This window comes from Ictalurus punctatus, unplaced genomic scaffold (genome assembly GCF_001660625.3).
Source record: "Ictalurus punctatus breed USDA103 unplaced genomic scaffold, Coco_2.0 Super-Scaffold_100046, whole genome shotgun sequence".
NCBI classification, from domain to species: Eukaryota; Metazoa; Chordata; class Actinopteri; order Siluriformes; family Ictaluridae; genus Ictalurus; species Ictalurus punctatus.
The window spans coordinates 1,334,359-1,354,266 of NW_026521087.1; the positions used below are offsets into that span (position 1 = coordinate 1,334,359).

Sequence of the window (19,908 nt, forward strand, 5' to 3'; positions counted from 1 at the left end):
TCGAGAAGCACCTGGAGATGGGGAAGAAGTTCCTGGCTGCCGGACAGCTGGCCGACGCACTTTCCCATTTCCACGCAGCTGTTGGTGAGTCGGTGAGCTTTTCTCAGGAAGTCACCAGCAATCATTTCTTTATTTCTGCAAAAAAATATATTCTGTCTGAATCTTAACCGACCACTTTCTGACATCCATGTGTAGACGGTGACCCGAAAAAATACTTGGCCTACTACAGAAGAGCCACCGTCTACCTGGCCACGGGCAAGTCTAAATCCGCTTTACTGGATCTAAGCAAAGTCATCGAGTGTCATGATTTCCCCTTGAAGCAGCGTGCTCTAAGCGCGAATGCGCGAGCACCTGCTTTTCCGTTGTTGACAGTAGTGACATCTGGACACGTGTGTTTTGTTTATGTTTCAGTCATGTCTCCTCCCTGTTCTGTCATTGGCTGGGATTTCACGTGTGTCTGTATTGCCCTCAGCTGCTAGCAGTTTAGATGCTGATCATGTCCACATATATACCGCGCGCCTCCCAGCACACAACGTGGAAGATTATCATAGAGTTAGATTAGATCGTATGGTAGTCATAGTCACGGTCCATGTTTAGAGTTAGTTCATGCTGGATTATCCGCTCCCAGTTCCTCGTCATAGTTGATGTTTCTCGTTTAGTTTATCGACCCTGTTTTCCGTGACCACGACCTTGATTCATGTTTAACCCTGTGTATGCCTGTTTGCCGATCGCCTGACCTTCACCTGTTTTGGATTACGTTTTTGGATCACGTTTTGGATTTGTCTGCCTGTCTCTCTTTTAAAATAAACAACTGTTCATACTGTAATTGCATCCGTCCTATCTCCGCTCCGTCACGATACGTGACAGAATCTTCCGCCTAAACATGGATGCAGCAGGAGAACGGAGAATACGCAGAACACGGAAGTCGATGCCAACCGTCCCCACTATGGACTCAGTCCAATTCTCACAATTTTTCTCACTGATTTTTCGGTGCCCCAGAATATTTTCTGGTAGACTGTAAATTCTATTTCTCCAGCCTGTTAAACCCTAAGCCAGAGGTGAAGCAATGGCTCCGATTCATGTGGTCCCGGTTCTTTGGACCGGTCCATCAGTGGGTGCAGCTCCAACTGGATAAGCACTGTAAGAACCTGGACAGTGTAGAACAGTTCGTGGGGGAGTTCAAGATGCGGTTCGGGAGTCCGGAGGTGAGGGTCGAGCTAGAACAACTTTTCGGGGGGTAAGTCTGGCAGGCAAACCTGCCCTGCCGTTTACCCACTACTACAGGCAAACTCATGCAGAGCCCCAGTCGGAGTTTAACCTGGCGACCTCTGAGCTCGAACCTGAGACCCACGACGTGGGCTCACCTGCCGAGCTCCAGCTAGAGGTCAACAGGGTGGCCCCAGCATCAGAGCCCCAGCCGGAGGTTAAAGTGGCGACCTCAGAGCTCGAACCTGAGACTCACGAGGTGGGCTCACCTGCCGAGCTCCAGCTAGAGGTCAACAGAGAGGCTCCAGCACCAGAGCTCAACCCTGAGGTCCAAGTTCAAGTCCAGTCTCCAGTCTCTGAAGTCCAAGTCAAGTCTCATATCTCTGAAATCCAAGTCAAGTCTCAAGTCCCTGAGGTCCAAGTCCAGTGTCCAGTCTCTGAAGTCCAGGTAAAGTCTCAAGTTCCTGATGTCACACCCAAGTCTACTGATATGGCCGACCAAGTTCTGCTCACGCCCAAGTCTAACGACACGGCCAACCATGTTCTGCTCAAGCCCGAGTCTACCGACCTGGTCGCCCAAGTTCAGCCCACGCCCAAGACTACCGACACTACCAAGACTACCAAGTTGACACGGACAACCAAGCTCTGCTCACATCCCAGACTGCTGACATGACCAGCCAAGTTCAGCTTGCAGGCTCCGCTGAGTACGTCACTCTGCCTTCCTGCCCAGCTGAGGACGTCGCTCTGCCCTCCAGTTCAGCTGGGGACGTCGCTCCGCTTTCATGCTCCGCCAAGGACTTCGCTCAGCCTGTCTGCCCGGCTGTGGTTATCGCTCAGCCTCCCTGCTCCATGGCGAACATCATTCCCCCCTCCTGCTTCAAGGAGAGCTTCGTTCCTCTCCCTGGCCTCACGGAGACCCACGCTCCTCTCCCTGGACTCACGGAGACCCACGCTCCTCTCCTGGGCCTCACAGGGGACTTCACTTCGCTTTCCTGCACTCCTGAGTACAACGCTCTGTTTCCCTGTTCAGCCGGAGACGTCGCCCTGCTTCCCTGCCCTGCCGAGGATGTCGCCCTGCTTCCCTGCCCTGCCAAGGACGTCGCTCCGCTTTCATGCTCCGCCGAGGATTTCATTCAGCCTGTCTACCCAGCTGTGGTCGTCGCTCTGCCTTCATGCTCCGCCGAGGACTTCGCTCAGCCTACCTGTCCAGCCAGGGACGTCGCTCCGCTTCCCTGCTCTGCCAAGAACACCGTGCGGTTTCCTGGCTCTGCTTGGGACATTCAGCCCAGGGGGCCAGGGGGGCTGGTTCTATCATGATTTCCGCATGAAGCAGCCTGCTCCAAGTGCAAATGCGCCAACACCTGCTTTTCCATTGTTGACAGTAGTGACATCTGGACATGTGTGTTTTGTTTATGTTTCTGTCATGTCTCCTCCCTGTTCTGTCATTGGCTGGGATTTCACATGTGTCTGTATTGCCCTCAGCTGCTAGCAGTGAGTGTGTGTGCAATTGCACACTGCGTTGGTTTGGCATCCCAGCCTTATGCCCGGAGTCCCCTGGCATAGACTCTAGGCTCCCCGCGACCCTGTGTAGGATAAGGGGTAAAGACAATGGATGGCTGGCTGATTCTGACCTTAATAAAACATATTGACTGTTAACACATTCTTGTTTGTATGTCTGTAAAATGAGTATAAAAAGTATAGCCTATAATACTGAAAAGAAAATTTAATGTTGGGTCACTGCAAATCCTATTCTTTTATTATTATACTGACATTGCAGAATTTCTAGAGGTCCAGACAGACTTTAATTTTTTTGGGCAGCATGTAGACTAAATGTCAAGGTGCATGGATCAACAGTATATTAGATTGGATGTAATGGTATTGCTTTTCCCCAGATGGAACCGTTAAAAAAATAAATCGATCTCTGGTTAGGTGTGACAGTTATAAATAATTAACCTCTCGCAGAAGTGAATGTGTCGTTCATGTACCACATTCTTTGCGAATTGGCTAATTTTATTCCTGTTTGGCTTGAGCACTTTGAAATAGCAGAAAAGCAGTTTTCAGGTGTCTCCTATATCACTGTAAAAAGGGGAAAACTGTAGCGGTTTGCACCTCTGGTAATATAAAACACGAGTCTCGAAAGATGCTGGTATATCTGACACCTTTTCTCTGTTCTTGTGCAGAAATGAGGAGTTCATTTGACAAGGGTGAAGACCCAATGGACCCTGAGAGCAAGCACGGAGAAGGCCATCACCATTTCCACGGGGCCTGGGAGAGTTTCCAGGGCTTTAACCCTTTTGGCTCTGGACTGTTCAACTTTAAATTCAACTTTAACTGAGATCATCCAGGAGGACATCAGTCTGATCTGAATATATACCATCAGCCATCCAGCGAGAAGTGTAACCTGTTGAACCTATTTGACACTACCTGCCATAGATGTGGCTACAGAAGCCACTGTGGCATGAAGATGCATCGTATGCTGTTGAATATTCTCATACTTGCCAAGCTGAGCTAAGTGGTATTATATAAAGTAATTATTTCAGGGACCATCAGAGTGTGGGGGTTCATTCCCAAGCAACCAACTATCCTAAAACTATTGTGTGTGTGTGTAGGAGACTGCACTATTTTTCTATCAATTAAATAATGCTGCATTGTAAATACACAATTAAAGATATTACGTATTTAATTAACAAGAAACTGACATTATTCCCCGATTTCGCTGTTGTAATGCAAATCACTATTGGAGGATTCCTTTAGTTGAACTTTTCATTTTGTATAGCACTTACAGACATCGTCACAAAGCATCTGGACCAGATGTAGATTTAGATCCCTATCAAGCAAGCTGGAAGTGAAAAACTCCCCGAGACATCATGAAGAAGAAACCTAAGAGAGGAAGCAAACTCAAAAGGGTCCTGTTGACACTGGATAGTGGGATTACAAATCATTACCAGTATGCAGATGTAATAGAGGAAAAGGCAAACAAATGTGTTCGTGTCAACATCCTAGGATGAGTACAGCAGCAGTTTTTAGCAAGCACAAATCTGCACTATCAAGTGTTTTCTGGTTTCTAGCTTATTGTGAAATCAGACTACTGATTATACCTGGCTCTTGAATCTAGCCCTTTGTGCACAAAAATGTACATAATAAAGAGTAGGTAGAACAGGTAGAGTCACTATCATCAGGGAGAGCAGATTAATATCTGTACACGTTGATGCAGTAACATAACTCCAGACATAGCAGACGACCACTGATGAATGATAAACATTTTATTCCTGAGAAAATTCACATCCTTCCACTTCCAAGCTTAAAAAGAAAAGAAAAAAAGAAGAAAAAAAAAAACCCAGGTCAGCGTGGAGTGTCACAAACACAGCATGGCTTTTTCACTTTAAAGGGCTTGAAATCAAATGGAAACACAGGAATAATTCATGATGTGGATAAATAAATTGTAAATCTTGTGCATGTGTTGGGGTTACTTTTACACATATTCCCCCACTCTGACATCCTCTCTGATTTGTTCAATCATATTGTAATGATTTTCCATTTCCTCTTCACTGTAATGGAGGAATAACAAGTTACACATTATACAAAAATCATGTACAGCTTGATTAATATTAATATTTCACTTAAACCTCCCCTTTTGTGTAAACATTTAACAGTGATGCAACAGACGAACTCATCGTGAGCTTATAGTGTTGAATGATTCAAGAATTTATCGTAAGAAATTACTGAGGAATGTGCAGATGCAATTTCCCTAGATACTCATCAGTGCAATTTTCCAAAACTGACCATAAGATGACAACAAAACACAATCCTTAACCTTTCCTTCCTAAGAGACTTGGCATTATTTTATGTGCAGCAGAGCAGACGTATAACACAAAGAAAAAAGGTTAAATATACACAGTTTGAATCTTTTGAATATTACTGGTTCACTACAGACAAGGTGTTCTGTTCAGTTCCGTTACAAAAGGATTAGTCTTACATGCTCTGATAGAAAGTGTGACCTATTGTACCTTTAAAATGTAGACTTCAGCCATCAAGATTCATAAATAGAAAACTGAAATGTTTTTAAAATGTCTCTGTTCTTCCTCTTCTGCGGAGTTCGAGGCCAGTGTAATATGTCCTGGTTCAGTTTGTGGATCTCTCTGTGCACTTGTAGAGCTATACAAGAGGGTTTTAGTTGCAAACGTCACTCTTTCCTCTCAAAAGGTGCTAAAGTTCATCACGACGGCTGCCTGTAGAAACTGACAAATCACACTTCTGAAAAGAGCTGCAATGTTACCTTGATGCATGGGGGACACATTTTGAAAAGTAACGTGCAGCTAAATACATACCAAACTTACAACATTCTGGTCATGAAAGGAGGATGTTAGATCTGGCTCACCTGTACACTGTGTCTGTGAGGCAGATGACTTTCTGCTCTCTTTCTGACCTTTGACCTGCTTCAGGAGCTGCTTGATCTCACTATCGTATCTGGACCACTCGGACACAACCCGTATGGCGGCACTCAGGTTTGGCTCTTTGGTCTTTGGATTATTACACTACAGAGACTTGCCAGACAGAGCAGTTTCATCAGGCACTGCACAAAAATTCAATGCCAGCTACAGAGAGGGCATATAGAGCCTTCTTTAATATCCTGGCTGGAGAAAAACTATTTTACCTTGTGTTTTGGCCATGTGCTGAAATTGTTCTAGTAACATTTGGAGCAGTGGGCCATATGAAGTTAAACTAGTGATTTAGAGCCAAGCAAACAAAGCTTGTTCAAGTATAAAACACCACTAGACCAGTGGTTCATCTATCAAAGTGTGCATGCACTTTCTATGAACGTGTAAGTACACACAAGAAAATTGGTATTTATAGCACGAGAGTATGCACAGCTGTATGCATTGGCCATTGATAAATCCCATGCATTCTATATTCATGTGCTTGCGCACGACCACACTCATTTATATAAAGAAACACACCCAAGCTACCATATAAGGTAAACAACTTGCCAAGCAATCGGCTGCTCATGCCACTGTTCATTATGGAAGGCATAGAGCATTACAAAAGGTCTAAGAAGATAGTGAAGTGGAGATACAGTTGCACAAAGTAGAGCAAAACAATTTGATACTTTTCTGAGTGGTGTGCATAATAAATAAATAAATAAATATGATTTTTAAGGAGTTTATGACTGTGTGTGCGTATACATTGCAGTGAAAATTCTACATCTTTGTCGTCTTTAATTGCTGCCGGTGACACATGTAAGGTGTGTCATTCAACTTGCAGCTGGTCAGAAAATGACAATTTATGAAACGTGCCTGTGGCTAAAACCTCTAGATAACAGATCAACTAAAAGTGCATTATGAAAAACAAAAATCATCTTTGGTCAGGACCAGTGTAATACGATCCACTCTTAGCACAGAGCTGACCTTGTTTTAAGCACTGAAGTCAAAATTACTACAGTATTACCACAATATTATGCTGATTTGATACATACAGTCCCCTCCGAAACTACTGGAACGGCAAGGCCAATTCATTTATTTGTTTCATAGAACAAAGACGTTTGGTTTTGAGATCATTTTGAGTTTTTTTAAAGAAATTTTTGGCCAAGCAAAATTATAGGAACAGATAAGTTCCTTATCTGAAGCGAATTAGAGTAAATAACAATTTGTGGCTATATCCCTTGTTTGCAATAACTGCATCAAGCCTGCAAATTCATTGACATCACCAAATTGCTGGTTTCTTCTTTTGTGATGCTGTTCCAGACTTTTACAACAGCTCCTTTTGTTTGTTCTTTCTTTCAGGGGGTTTCTCCATTCAGTCACCTCCTCAGGAAGTGAAATGCTGCTCTATTGGGTTAAGGTCTGGTGATTGACTTGGCCAGTCTAAAACCTTCCACTTTTCCACCCTGATAAAGTCCTTTGTTGAGTTGGCAGTGTGTTTTGGATCATTGTCTTTCTGTATGATACATTTCCTCCCAATTCATTTGGATGCATTTCTCTATAAATTGGTAGGCAAAATGTTCCTGTAAACTTCTGAATTCATTCTGCTTCTAACATCGTGAGTTAAATCATCAATAAATGCTAAAGGTAATCTAAATCAATAAAGATTAGTGAGCCTGTTCCAGACACAGGCATGCAAGCCCATACCATGACACTACCTCCACCATGTTTCACAGTTGAACTTGTATGTTTTTGATAAAGAGCAGATCCAGATTTGGCCTTTCTATCATTTTGGTAAAGGTTAATCTTGGTTCCAGAAGGTCTGTGGCTCATTTCTGTATTTTTTTTTCTGGCTTTTGATTCTTACTGCTGATGAGTAGTTTGCATCTTGGTATGGCCTTTGAATGGTGGATTCAAAGAAGACATGGCACACCTGTCCTGTGGAAGTTGTTGGTGATGTAACTGACTGTTGTTTTGGGGTTTTTCTTCACAGCTCTCAATGTTTGTCATCAGCTGTTGTTTTTATTAGCTGAACTGTTTCATGTCTGTTGCTTAATACACCAGTGGTTTCTTACTTGTTCAGTGCATTCCAAATTGTTTTATTGTCCTTGTTCACTTCAGTTTCTTTCCCATGTTTTTCTTCTTGGACATATGTGCACATACACATCAAAAAAAGTCTTTAAAAATCTGCCGTGTCCAACTTTTGTTTAGACTATAGAGTGCTCAAGTTGTCTTTGTGAACACAATAAACTGTCTCTTTATATTATAACCAGACTCTTGGTCTCCTGATTCTTCAGTCATCTTACTTCTGATGAAAAAAACATCAATAGATGGTCATCCAGAAAAATTTCAATCACCTATTACACAGTTTTAAAACCACTAGGGTTTCCTAATGTGCAGAAACAATGAAAACATATTGTTACATCACATTCTATCCAATTAAACATGCATATGCACAGTTCGCTTTCAGAAATGTGTGTATGCACAATTGCTAATTGACAACCTAGGAAATTGATGATTATATTTATTGATTTAGTATTCGTTAAAAATATATATATAAAATATGATGTCAGTCATTTGAAATACAGTCTGACTAAAATAAAATAAACTGGTCTAAACCTCAGGAAATAAGTGCTAATCTCTAGACTCCAGCTCTCTAATAAAAGCATGCATCATGGGAGGTGGGGGTGTAAATGAGACTGCTATTCTCGTCGGTGTGTAGGTGCGCGCGCGTGCATGCAGCGCAGATTGCGTGAGTGAGGCTCTGCATACGTGCATGAATTATCCTGATGTGTACTGAAGAGCTATAAGACCTGAACCGAGTTGAACAGGCAAAGTCTGCAGCCTTAGAAAACATCAGTAAAACCCTGTTTCTGTTAGCAGCAACACAGATTGTCACGCTACCTGCTGGAGACAAGCGCAGACGGGCAGGGCGGCGAGTACAGGAGCGACGTGAGATGAATAGCAGAAAACAGACGAATATCAGCGACCAATCCAACTGGGATAAAGCGAGGAATCATAACGGGGTATAACAGGCAGGAAAGTCCAAATACCGGGGAAAAACTAGATTAACTCTAAGGCTTGGTAATATCACTAAGTCACAAGAACTAAGCGTTTACTTCGCGAGGGCGCGCCGCTTAACGAGGCCTTTAATAACTTCGTCAGCTGCACAGGTGTTGGTGATCAATACTCAGGTGAACTTGAGCGCGGTCATGGCTGGGAAGTGTAGTCCCCGTCCGCCATGTCCGTAAACGGCGCCGCGCTCTGAGTATTGCGGCCACGAGTTTTCCGTGGCGTAACACAGACTTTCAGTTTCCTGAAAAAGGCTTTGGATTATACACAAGTCCTGCAGTCAATGCTGCTAAGAAAATGTTTGTTTAAAAAAATAATACTACTAATACAAAGATAACAGTGTAGACATTTTACTCATACCTGACCAATATTAACTAGTATATCTGTACGCAAAATATGCAGACCAAAGCTATCTGGATGCTGAACAGCAATCTGAAATGTAATTAAATTTCTGAAGAAAACTAAATCTGAATTTTAATCAATTCTATTTTCACGGCCATTTATTTTCCTTCACATTAAAAAATTGGGGGGCTGTGTGCTAAATTAAAATAGACCTTCCTAATTATCTGTCACAGCCATTATCAACAAAAAAAGAGAGAAACACGCTGATAAGAGTCTGATTTTAAAATGAGCTCTAGTTGCAATAGGTTCCACAAGTTGTAATTAAAGAATAATAAAAGCTCTCAAACTAGGTATAGAAACAAAATCACTTCCAAGCATGTAAGAAGACAAGTATGCACTTAGTTATATCATTTCGTATAAAGTTTTACTGTAGTAAAACTTTGCAGTGACAGAACCTGGTATAGATCATTTATGCTCATAAACAGTACGGTGTTGTAGCGGCGTGGAGGAGAACAGCTTTACATCAGCAACATGGGAGAGTGATCATTAACTATATAACCTTCCGCAGGATCACTTTTGGCATGAAGTTGTTATAACTCCTGTTTGCTAGTGTTGGCCTGTTTGAACTAGTGTTCAAGGGAAGACAATCATGTTCAAATTCAGATTCTTTGGGGTCTTCCACTTACGTAGAGTTAAAGTAAATCTGGTTGGTTTTTCCCAGCGAGAACACAGCCATTACAATCAGGAATGGACCAAAATCGAAGAACATCCAAGGACAAAGGACAGAGCTATAGAACTACAGAAATTCAATGTGTTCTGGATTTTTTATTAATTTATTTTTAACAATGAGAAAATATATGCTGGATGTGATGCACAAAATTTTTTGCTAATATAATTATTTACTTAGAGCCAGCTCTGTGTTTGTTGTGCTTGGGTGACTTTATATGCACACTTTTATGCAGAAAAGGTTTGTTTGCCCTTCCCCATTGCCGTATTTCAATAAAGGAAAAAAGTCTTACGAGTACGTTTTTGACCGTGCATGCCCTACAGCCAAAGATGTCTTGGAGGTGAAAGTGAAAATTTGTTTTTGTGAAGTGAAACCAAACCAAATAGCAAACAAACCTGTATAAAAGACACCTGAGAGCCAGAAATCTTTCTGATTGAGAGGGGGTCAAATACTTATTTCCCTCATTAAAATGCAAATCAATTTATATCATTTTTGACGTGCGTTATTCTGGATTTTCTTGTTGTTATTCTGTCTCTCACTGTTCAAATACAACTACCATTAAAGTTATAGACGGATCATTTCTTTGTCAGTGGGCAAACGTACAAAATCAGCAGGGGATCAAATACATTTTTCCCCTTACTTTATGAAACGCAGAGCATGAGATCATTCTGTGTACCGATAAGAAGCGGTTTGAGGCAGTTAAAACAGGCTTTGTTTTAGGATCTTAGATGATGTTTAGGCGAACATTGAACAGAAGAACATGTTTGTGTCTCTGTAAGCAGATAAACATTCTGTACTGATCTCAGTGACATCACATGGCCTTCTGAGTCGTTATCCTCACATGAGAATGAAACAGAACAAGAACAAAACTATTTCAAAGTAAAAATGAATAATTTCCCTCACAGTGTAATGAACAGAATCTGCTGTTTGTTAATAACTGGAATCTGTTCTGGGAGCGTCCTAGGTTGTTTCGTCCTGATGTCCTGCACTCCAGCAGCCTCGGAGCGGAACTGCTGTCTGACAACATCTCCAAGAAGCTACACTCCAAGTGACTGTCTACCGTAAGCACATCATCTACAATAACAATGTTCATCATAAACAATGTTCAATTAATAGTCCAACACCTGTAGTACATTCTATAGAGATTGTGTCTGTTCCCCGAGCTATACAAATACATAGACAATTTCAGAATGTTTGTTTTAGTAACCTAATTAACCTAAAATTAGATCATACTGAATGCACATCCAGCACCTTTAATCTGAAGCTAGGACTATTAAACATTAGATCTCTTGTGTCTAAGGCTCTTATTGTTAACGAAATCATTACTGATGAGGAATGTAATTTAATGTATTTAACGGAAATTCGGATTAAACCAAACGAGTACATAGCATGAAATGAAGCCAGTCCTCCTGGATACAGTTATGTACATCAGCCTCGTTCAACTGGTAGAGGAGGAGGTGTTGGTCTCATCCATAGTCAAAATCTAGTCGTCACACACAAACCTAGTCATAAATTTAATTCTTTTGAAATTCTTTATACCAGTATAAGTTATGTAGCCACAAAATTAAGTTAATTCCTCTAATTATTATTTACAGACCCCCAGGGCCATATACTGAATTTCTTAGTGAATTTGCAAACTTTATCTCAAACCTGGTTGTGTCTGTAGATAAAGCATTAATCGTCGGAGACTTTAATATTCATTTTGATAACCCAGAAGACCCTCTGAGAACAGCGGTTGTGTCCATCTTAGATTCAGTAGGGATTAATCAGAACGTAATTGGGCCTACTCATAATGGTGGTCACACTCTTGACCTCATACGTACGGATTAAATATAGAAAATATTATAACACTTCCACAGTCTGAAGTTGTCTCCGATCATTCTTATCTCATTCATAATACATATGGATCATATTTCCACCTCGCCTCGCTACCGCGTAAAACGTACCTACACATCAGCTACTGCACCAAGCTTCATAAATAACCTCGCACAGACATCAATTAGATTTGGATCACCGTCTGATCCGATAGAACTCAATCATGCGACCGAATCAACGCTCCGCTACACGCTAGATCAGAGGTGCCCAAACTAGGGCCTGCGGGCCAAACTTGGCCCTTCACAGGAAAAAGTTTGGGCACCTCTGCGCTAGATAGATTAGAGAATGTTGTTGGCATTAAGGGAACGGTCCTCTCCTGGCTCAGGTCTCATCAGACCGATCGTTATCAGTGTTGGAGAAGATTTTTGATAGAAATAAAACACAAGGGCAATAAAATATGGAGAATGAGAATTTATTGAGAATAAGGGAAAGAACAGAGTCACGCTCTCTTCCTTATAGACAATGTCTCTTAAAAGTTAACTACAGCAAGGCCTAGGGCCTGACCAAAAAGAGGAAGTGCAGCACACAGCACACACACCCAAGAGCATGAACTCACTCACACACACACCCAGAGTAATCAGAATAACAATGTAATGGCTAATGATTATTTTACTAAATCATACAGTACATATGCTAATACAATGCAGAAAAAGCACACAGGTGATAAATGTCCTCACTCAAATACATTTATAATCTGAGTAATAACCCCGAAGTATAAAGAACTGCAATGGGTATTAACTGCATTATCTTGAACAAACATCTTCAAATACCACACAATGCTTAGTATAATGTGTTGCAAATAGAGCTGCAACAACTAATCCATAATAGTTGATGAAAATCGATAATGAAAATCGTTGACTGCACAGCCCTCCTCCCGGAACGGTCATCGACGGCGAAGTCACGTGACCCGAGTGGTGTGTTCAGCCATAGTTCATCCATCTTTTTCTCTTTCTGTGGCGGTCTTTCTGATCGCAGCTTCAGGTTGCGTTCGGTGTGTTTTAAACGCTGACCGCTTGATTTGTCAGGTACGACTTCATCGTGAGTCACAAAGTGCACTTCAGCAGCGTGGCCCCCACTCACTACGCACACACACACACACACACATACACCTGTGTTCATACAAGCCCACTTTCTACACAACCCCGGATCATGCTGATTGATGATGTAAGGATTGAGGATGTGGTCATTTTCTTTAATCACACGTCTATCATTAGAGAATCCGCATCGTGTGATCAAAAACGGAGAACGCATGTTAATTTGTTAACCATTAAAACCAGTGCCATTATTGGTTCTTAATGGTATCCACTAGACATAACATGCCACCAAAGCAACAAATTACCAGTAGACCTACAGGGACATTACAGATTCTATGAGGGTTTCTGTTGTGATTGTTTTTTTCAGCAGGGAAAATTCCTATTTCCATTTTGGGAATAAATCAGAACAAAGTGTAACCAAATAATGAGCTAATAAAATTATTTATATGTAATTTGCATTCAGTCTCTCAATCTGGCAACAATGAGAAGCTGTGTTTTTCTGTGTCTATTTTACTTCTTTTTTTAAGTGTACAATATCTGGAGGAAAATACTAAAATAGTTTTATTCGATTTAAATGTATTAATTATTGACATCATTGCCTACTGGATTTCCTTTTTTATTTTAGTAATAAATATATTTTAGGAATAAATCATAGCAAACTGATTAAATTCATAATGAACTAATTAATGCACAGAAGAAAAAAAAAACGTTTCAAATTGCACTCGATTGTTCAATCTGGCAACAATGAGAAGCTTTTATTAGTATTTACATAAACTTCTGGGGGGAAATACTAGAAAATTAATGTATTAGATTTAAATTGGTTAATCATTAATTGCATTGTGGATTCCTTTTTTTGCACCTTTAACCAACAGTTGAATAATTTAATAATAATAAAAGTGCAACAGATCTGAAATGAATATAAAATATTATTTATTTGTTTACTTGTTCAGTCAATGGTGCAAAAAGGTATCTGGACTAGATGACCTATCTGGCCTTTGATTAGGCCTACTGCGTCTTCTGATGGAGATGTAAAACGAAGTGTGTGAGTTTAAAAGACCCGTGTGTTCCTCTAAGAAGGACAGGGTGAAGGAAATGCACCATACCGTGACGTAGGGCACGGCCGACATGCTGCAGCTCCAGACCCGGAGGTAAGGATGCACAGTTCATCTAATTAAAACCTGTCTATTTTTTTTTAGTTTTATTCCAACACATTCCTGTTTTATTTTATTGTTTATATTGTTTGCAGAGGGTGTGTGTTCTGTCCATGGATGACGATTTAGATGTAAAACGAAGTGCATGAGTTTAAAAGACCTGTGTGTTCCTGTAGGTGTTGGCAGCTCAGGATCAGAGACAAGCGACTCGGCGCGCCAGGATCTGTAATCTAAGACGGCAAATTCGGCGCTTAGCGTAAGTGAACACTCTGAGTCAACACCTGTGTTTTATAAGTGTTTATTTACAGTCACCGTGTTTAACCTTACGTCCTACCTCGCTAGACAGATCATGTCCGAGGTCAAGGCACTCATCAGTCAGATCACAGATACGTTAAAGTAACGTCTGAACTTATTCACTCTTATTCTCTGTCTCTCTCTCTACAGGTTCCTTTCGAACCGGTTTCACTGACTGCGTTTAACGTGCAGCGAAGGACGGGATTAAGGCAGGTGAGCTGCATGATGGCAGGCTGATCGCCGATCAGAAGGTACTACACTGAAATACTCCACCCCGGTCAGAGTAACTCTTCTGCACTGGAGCTTTGTAGATAGAAGTTGTTTTAGTTTGAGATGGCATTGTAACCCTCAGGTTCGAAAGCAGAAGAAGCGTTACAGGAACTTGTCATTAATGTCTCACTGTGACCCGAAAGCTGCTTGTTGGATGTTTAATGTAAGATTAGAAAGTTCAGCTGGTTTATCTCCTCTCAGGTGTGTGTAAAAGAGAACCTGGCTGTGTCCTTGCAGCGTATGATTTCTATTTCATCTGTGTGTTTTCAGAAGGAGGTGGAAGATTGAAGACCCGATTTTTATTTTGTTTTTTTGTTAAATAAAAGGTTTCTTTAAACAACCAACACCTGCCTGACTGTACGAGTTATTTACATGAACCAGTCGCAGGAACGTCTTGCTATTAGGAATGTGAAAGTGATAATATCTTTTTGTACACAGCGTAATAGAACTGAGGCATCAGGAATCCCAAATATAGTAATGAGTGGGCAAGGTTTTAAATCTACTCTGAGAATAGTGGACATGACAGTAAAGAAACCAGTCCAAAAACCATGGAGATCAGGGCAGAAGAAAAACATATGGCCAAGATGACAGGGAGAGCCATGGCATTTATCACACTTGTCCTCTACGTCCGGATACATCACAGAAAGTCTCGACTTGGACAGATGGACTCTGTGTAAAACTTTGAACTGGATGAGTCCAAGACGAGCACAGGAAGTGGTAGACTGTATCCTCCCTATAGCACGTTCCCAACACTCCTCACTTATCTGTACTCCTAACTCCATTTCCCACGCATTCTTAATTTTGGTACTCGCCTCACTACCTAACGCCAGAATAAAATCATAAATCTTAGATATCATTCCTCTCTGATGTGGATTGAACCCACTCAACCCTGTCAAATGCTTTTTCAACATCTAGATTAGTGGACATGACAGTAAAGAAACCAGTCCGCATCTAGATTCTGTTCTACTTTATCCCTCTCTCCTTTCGCCGAGCCCCACACGAATTTATGGAGATACTAGAGATCCAGATCCTTTCTGCCTCTGGATGGAGCTCAAATCTTCTCTAATTCCAGACTGCTGGGACTACGGCTGCTCCTAACGCCATACAGACTTCATATAAATCCATAATGAACTTTTTCACACTATCTGTTGTTACCCAGATGAGGATGGGTTCCCTTCTGAGTCGGGTTCCTCTCAAGGTTTCTTCCTCTTAAAACATCTTAGGGAGTTTTTCCTTGCCACTGTCGCCACTCAGTGTCTTGCTCAGTTGGGATAAAGTCACACCTTTAATATCTGTATACCGTGTTGATATTTCTGTAAAGCTGCTTTGAGACAATGTCTATACAAAAAAAGCGCTATACAAATAAAATTGAATTGAATTGAATTGAATTAAAGAAATCCCAATCTCAGCCGAATGCTTTGAATAATTTAAAGAGCGTACGGGTATTGAAAAACAACTGATGTCCCTTTATAAAACCGGTTTGCTCTTCAGATATAAGGGATAACGTTCTCTAAACGAGATGCCATTACTTTCGCCAACACCTTTACATCTGCATTAAGCAGAGACAGCGGTCTATAAGAACCACAGGAGGACGGATCCTTACCCTCCTTAAGAAGCAGAGCTGTAGTGGCTTGTGTCCGAGCTGGAGGCAAAGACTCACATTCCAAGGATTCGTTGAACACAGATAAAAGCAATGGAGCTAATTTTCCAATAGATGCTTTAAACAATTCAATTGGAACCCGTCCGGGCCAGGAGCTTTGTTACACTGCATAGTTTTAACTGAATTCAAATTTCTTCTAGAGAGAGTGGGGATTCCAGTTGCATGGCAGTATTCGAATCAATAACAGGGTTACAAAGGTCCTGAAGAAATGCATTCACTTCAGTATCGTCTGCAGGAAATTCAGATTTATAAGGTGAAGAGTAAAACCATTTAAAAGTAGCATTAATTTCCATGGGCTCTGTAGTGACGATATTATAAGTGTGCGCGTGCTAATCTTAAACAAACCTGTGCGTGTGCTGCGGCGGGAAATACCGGTTTAAAGCGTGTTCACGTTAAAGTCTTGCTGAAGGTGTTAAATATGTCACAGAGCCACACTCACGAGCGTCATAAACCGGTTTAAAAAAATAATAATAATTTCTGTTCCTTTGGTGAAAACTTTCAGAGCGTTTTAAATCTGCACCAGCCTTTTGTAAATGTACATAAAGTATATAATCCGTATATGTAAAATATTTAAATAAATAAAAAGCAGTGCTCGTGTTATTATAGGAGGTGACATTTTGTAGGAAAACGTGAATAGGGAACGCGCCTCGAGGACGTGCACTGTAGGGTTGACAAAAGGCCAAAAACACTTTAACAACAAGTTTCAGCTCCAGTTAAAGGAAAGCGCTGGACTCAAGTAGTTTTTCCCCTACAACAATTCCTAGATAACCGGTTTAGAGTACAAGTCACATATACTAACTTGTTGATTTGATCACATCACATTCCACAACACTGATTAAAGCTGAGGTTCTGATTCTCACAGGGGCCTCTGTTACTGACTGTGTAATACTGTCTCAGGTCTGAGATTCATTTAATGTTCAGTCGAAGTGAATAAGTTTCATATTTAGTGTAAAATATTAGTGTAATCCACCTGTTTCTAAATTACATTACATAGCACATCTATCATGTGCACACTGAAAATTCAAGTCCCAGATGTTTCTAAAACTACACACAACCGTGTGTATATATGTATATTTTATATAAGTGTATATATGTATACAGGAAATCACACACACACACCTCTACTGCATCCTTTAGGAAACAAGTGAAGGAAACCTCACCTTTCCCAGCTTCTAATACACTCATTCATCTGCTTTAAATATACTTTTTTTCTACACATCCTCAATTCACAGCACCTGTTAATTCTTTATTTCCTTTTTTCTACATCACTCACTCTCTCTCTTACACTCTCTCTCTACTAAACTAATTATACACAACCTCAGCTCACCCTTAAGATGCAACCGTTAAGTAAAATTTTCCTTCAGTCATCAGAACAATACATTAACTCTGATGTGTTTGACTGATAGCATTTCGCTTCCATTCTTGCGGTTTTGTAAACATCGAGTATACGTACGCTCTGATCGCAGGCTTGATCTCGTATAGCTCGTATCTTTAACCCTGCAATTACACGGTTTTAAGCTAAATTAAGCTATTTAGATCGTCAACTCTGTACGAAACATTCCCAATAAAATCTTGGACAAATTCTATAACAAATTCATGCGCGTTCTCCGTTTTTGATCACACGATGCGGATTCTCTAATGATAGACGTGCGATTAAAGAAAATGACCACATCCTCAGTCCTTTATATATACACCTATGGTGATTGGCTATAAGTGTAGGAAGCGCTTGATTTGAGCTGCAGCTGAGTTTTCTATTAGCGGAGGACGAATGTTAATATCGCAGTCGATCATGTTAATTTAATCGTGGGCCGTCAGAATCGTAATCGTGATCGATATTCAATTAATTGTGCAGCACTAGTGCCATCTATATTATTTACCCATAGTAATGTGGGTTTTTTCTTCTACCTTGCTGTTTACATGGTAGTTTCTTAATCAAATTATGGTCTTAATTAGATTAAGAGTGGATTATAGTTGTCCATGTAAACGCAGTCAATAATCCACTCTTAATCTAATTAAGACCATAATTTGATTAAGAAACTACCATGTAAACAGCAACCTTAATCTAATTAAGGTCATAATCTAATTAAACACTAATCTAATTAAGACAGGTGGATTACTCCTGTTTTAATCGTATTATGAACGTGCATTACAGACATATAAACACATTAATCACACTATAAACGTCGTGTGAGTTTTCACCACATCTTGCGACAGGACACGATCACACACGGCAGTTTTACGGCGAACAAGAGAATTCGGCTGTGTCCCAAACCAGGTCCACATCGCTCGACCACATGTCCTAGCGTGACAATCCCAGCTGAACAGAACAATTGCATCACAAAGGGTTCTGCTACGCGTTCCACGTTGAAACGAGTCCCATGCACCACTGATTCCTTCAGCAGCCACGATAGGGTCTCACAGCCTGGTCTTCTCTGTTTGTGGAGCATCCCCCACACAGTAAACAGTCCTTGGTAGAACTTTGGGAGATTGTGTAGTTTGTGAGAAGTCAAGTCGATCAGCCACAAAGACTCAGCAGGACACAAATTCCGGCCTCGGGTCAATATGGTTCTGGCCAAGGGTCTCCAGACGAGGTCTCTGGGCCCAACAAGGAGCCTCTGAATAAACTGGAGTCAGAAGGCAGCGCCCCTGCTGGCGAGATGAAGGAGTCCCTGCCCTCCTTCCTCCTTGGATAGAAAAAGTACACTCTGCAGGACCCAATGCAAACGGTCCCAGAAAAAGTCCACCAATACTGCTTGTATTTTAGCCAGCAGTTGTGCTGGAGGGTCTAAACATGCTAAGCGGTGCCACAGCATAGAGGACACCAAGTTGTTAATCACAAGCGTGCGACCCCTGAAAGACATGTGCGGTAAAATCCATTTCCATTTATTTAGACGCCCTTCAACCTTCTCTAAAACATTGTCCCAATTTTTTCTCACAAAAGTATCATCACCAAGATAAACACCAAGAAATTTTAAACCACATTTGTTCCAACTCAGCCCAGCAGGTAAAACCAGTTTCTTGCTCAACTCATCGCCGAACGTTATCGCTTCACTTTTTCCCCAGTTCATTTTTGCAGAGGACACTACACCAAAATCTTCAATGTTTTCTACAAGGGTATTAATATCTTCTTGTTTCTTGCTAATGACAACAACATCATTGGCATAGGCAGATAATTTAAAAACCGTTTCACATCCAGGAAGGGTTACACCTGAAAGAGACCGTCTTAATCTGTGGCTCTATGGCCAAGGAGTACAGCATGCCAGATAATGAACAGCCTTGTCGGACTCCTCTCAGAACCTTAAATGGAGTGCTTAAACCACCATTGATCTTTAAAATACTCTCAATGTCACTGTACAAGACTCGCACCATGTTTATAAAACCAGAGCTGAACCCGAACGCGTCTAGCGTTAGCCACAAATACTGATGTTCAACCCTGTCAAAAGCCTTTTCCTGATCTAGAGAAATCAAGCAGAATTCACAGCCCAATGACTTGGAGAGGTCCAAAACATCACGAATTAGGATGATGTTGTCAGATATCAACCTGTTGGGTATACAATAAGTCTGATCGACATGAACGACATGCTCCATAACGTTTCTCAGCCTCATGGCCAACACCTTTGATAAAAGTTTGTAGTCAGTGCTGAGAAGAGCCACTGGTCGCCAGTTTTTGATCTCCTGTAAATCTCCTTTTTTAGGGAGAAGAGTAAGGATTGCTCTCCTGCAGCTCAGTGGTAGTTGCCCCTTGTTCAAACTGTCTCTGAGAACAAGCAGTAGATCCTCTCCGATCAGAGGCCAGAACACTTTATAAAAGTCCACAGGAAGACCATCGATACCGGGTACCTTACCGCTCTTTAGGGTC

The 19,908-nt window shown here is 41.2% G+C and overlaps 2 long non-coding RNA genes across 3 annotated transcripts; one reads left to right on the plus strand and one right to left on the minus strand.

Moving 5' to 3' along the window:
- Window positions 1-4,068: 4,068 nt before the first annotated feature.
- LOC128630068 (uncharacterized) lies at window positions 4,069-9,252 on the minus strand. The gene is made up of 3 exons (XR_008394306.1): window positions 8,529-9,252; window positions 5,585-7,932; window positions 4,069-5,444 (listed from the first exon to the last, which is right to left on the minus strand). It is a non-coding gene; the product is annotated as an uncharacterized LOC128630068 (long non-coding RNA).
- A 1,170-nt stretch (window positions 9,253-10,422) lies between these two features.
- LOC128630066 (uncharacterized) lies at window positions 10,423-14,747 on the plus strand. Of its 2 annotated transcripts, none has more exons than XR_008394304.1 (4): window positions 10,423-10,826; window positions 13,625-14,081; window positions 14,270-14,370; window positions 14,660-14,747. It is a non-coding gene; the product is annotated as an uncharacterized LOC128630066 (long non-coding RNA). The 2 variants fall into 2 exon arrangements; XR_008394303.1 differs by having other exon boundaries at window positions 10,741-10,826; window positions 12,666-14,081.
- Window positions 14,748-19,908: the final 5,161 nt, after the last annotated feature.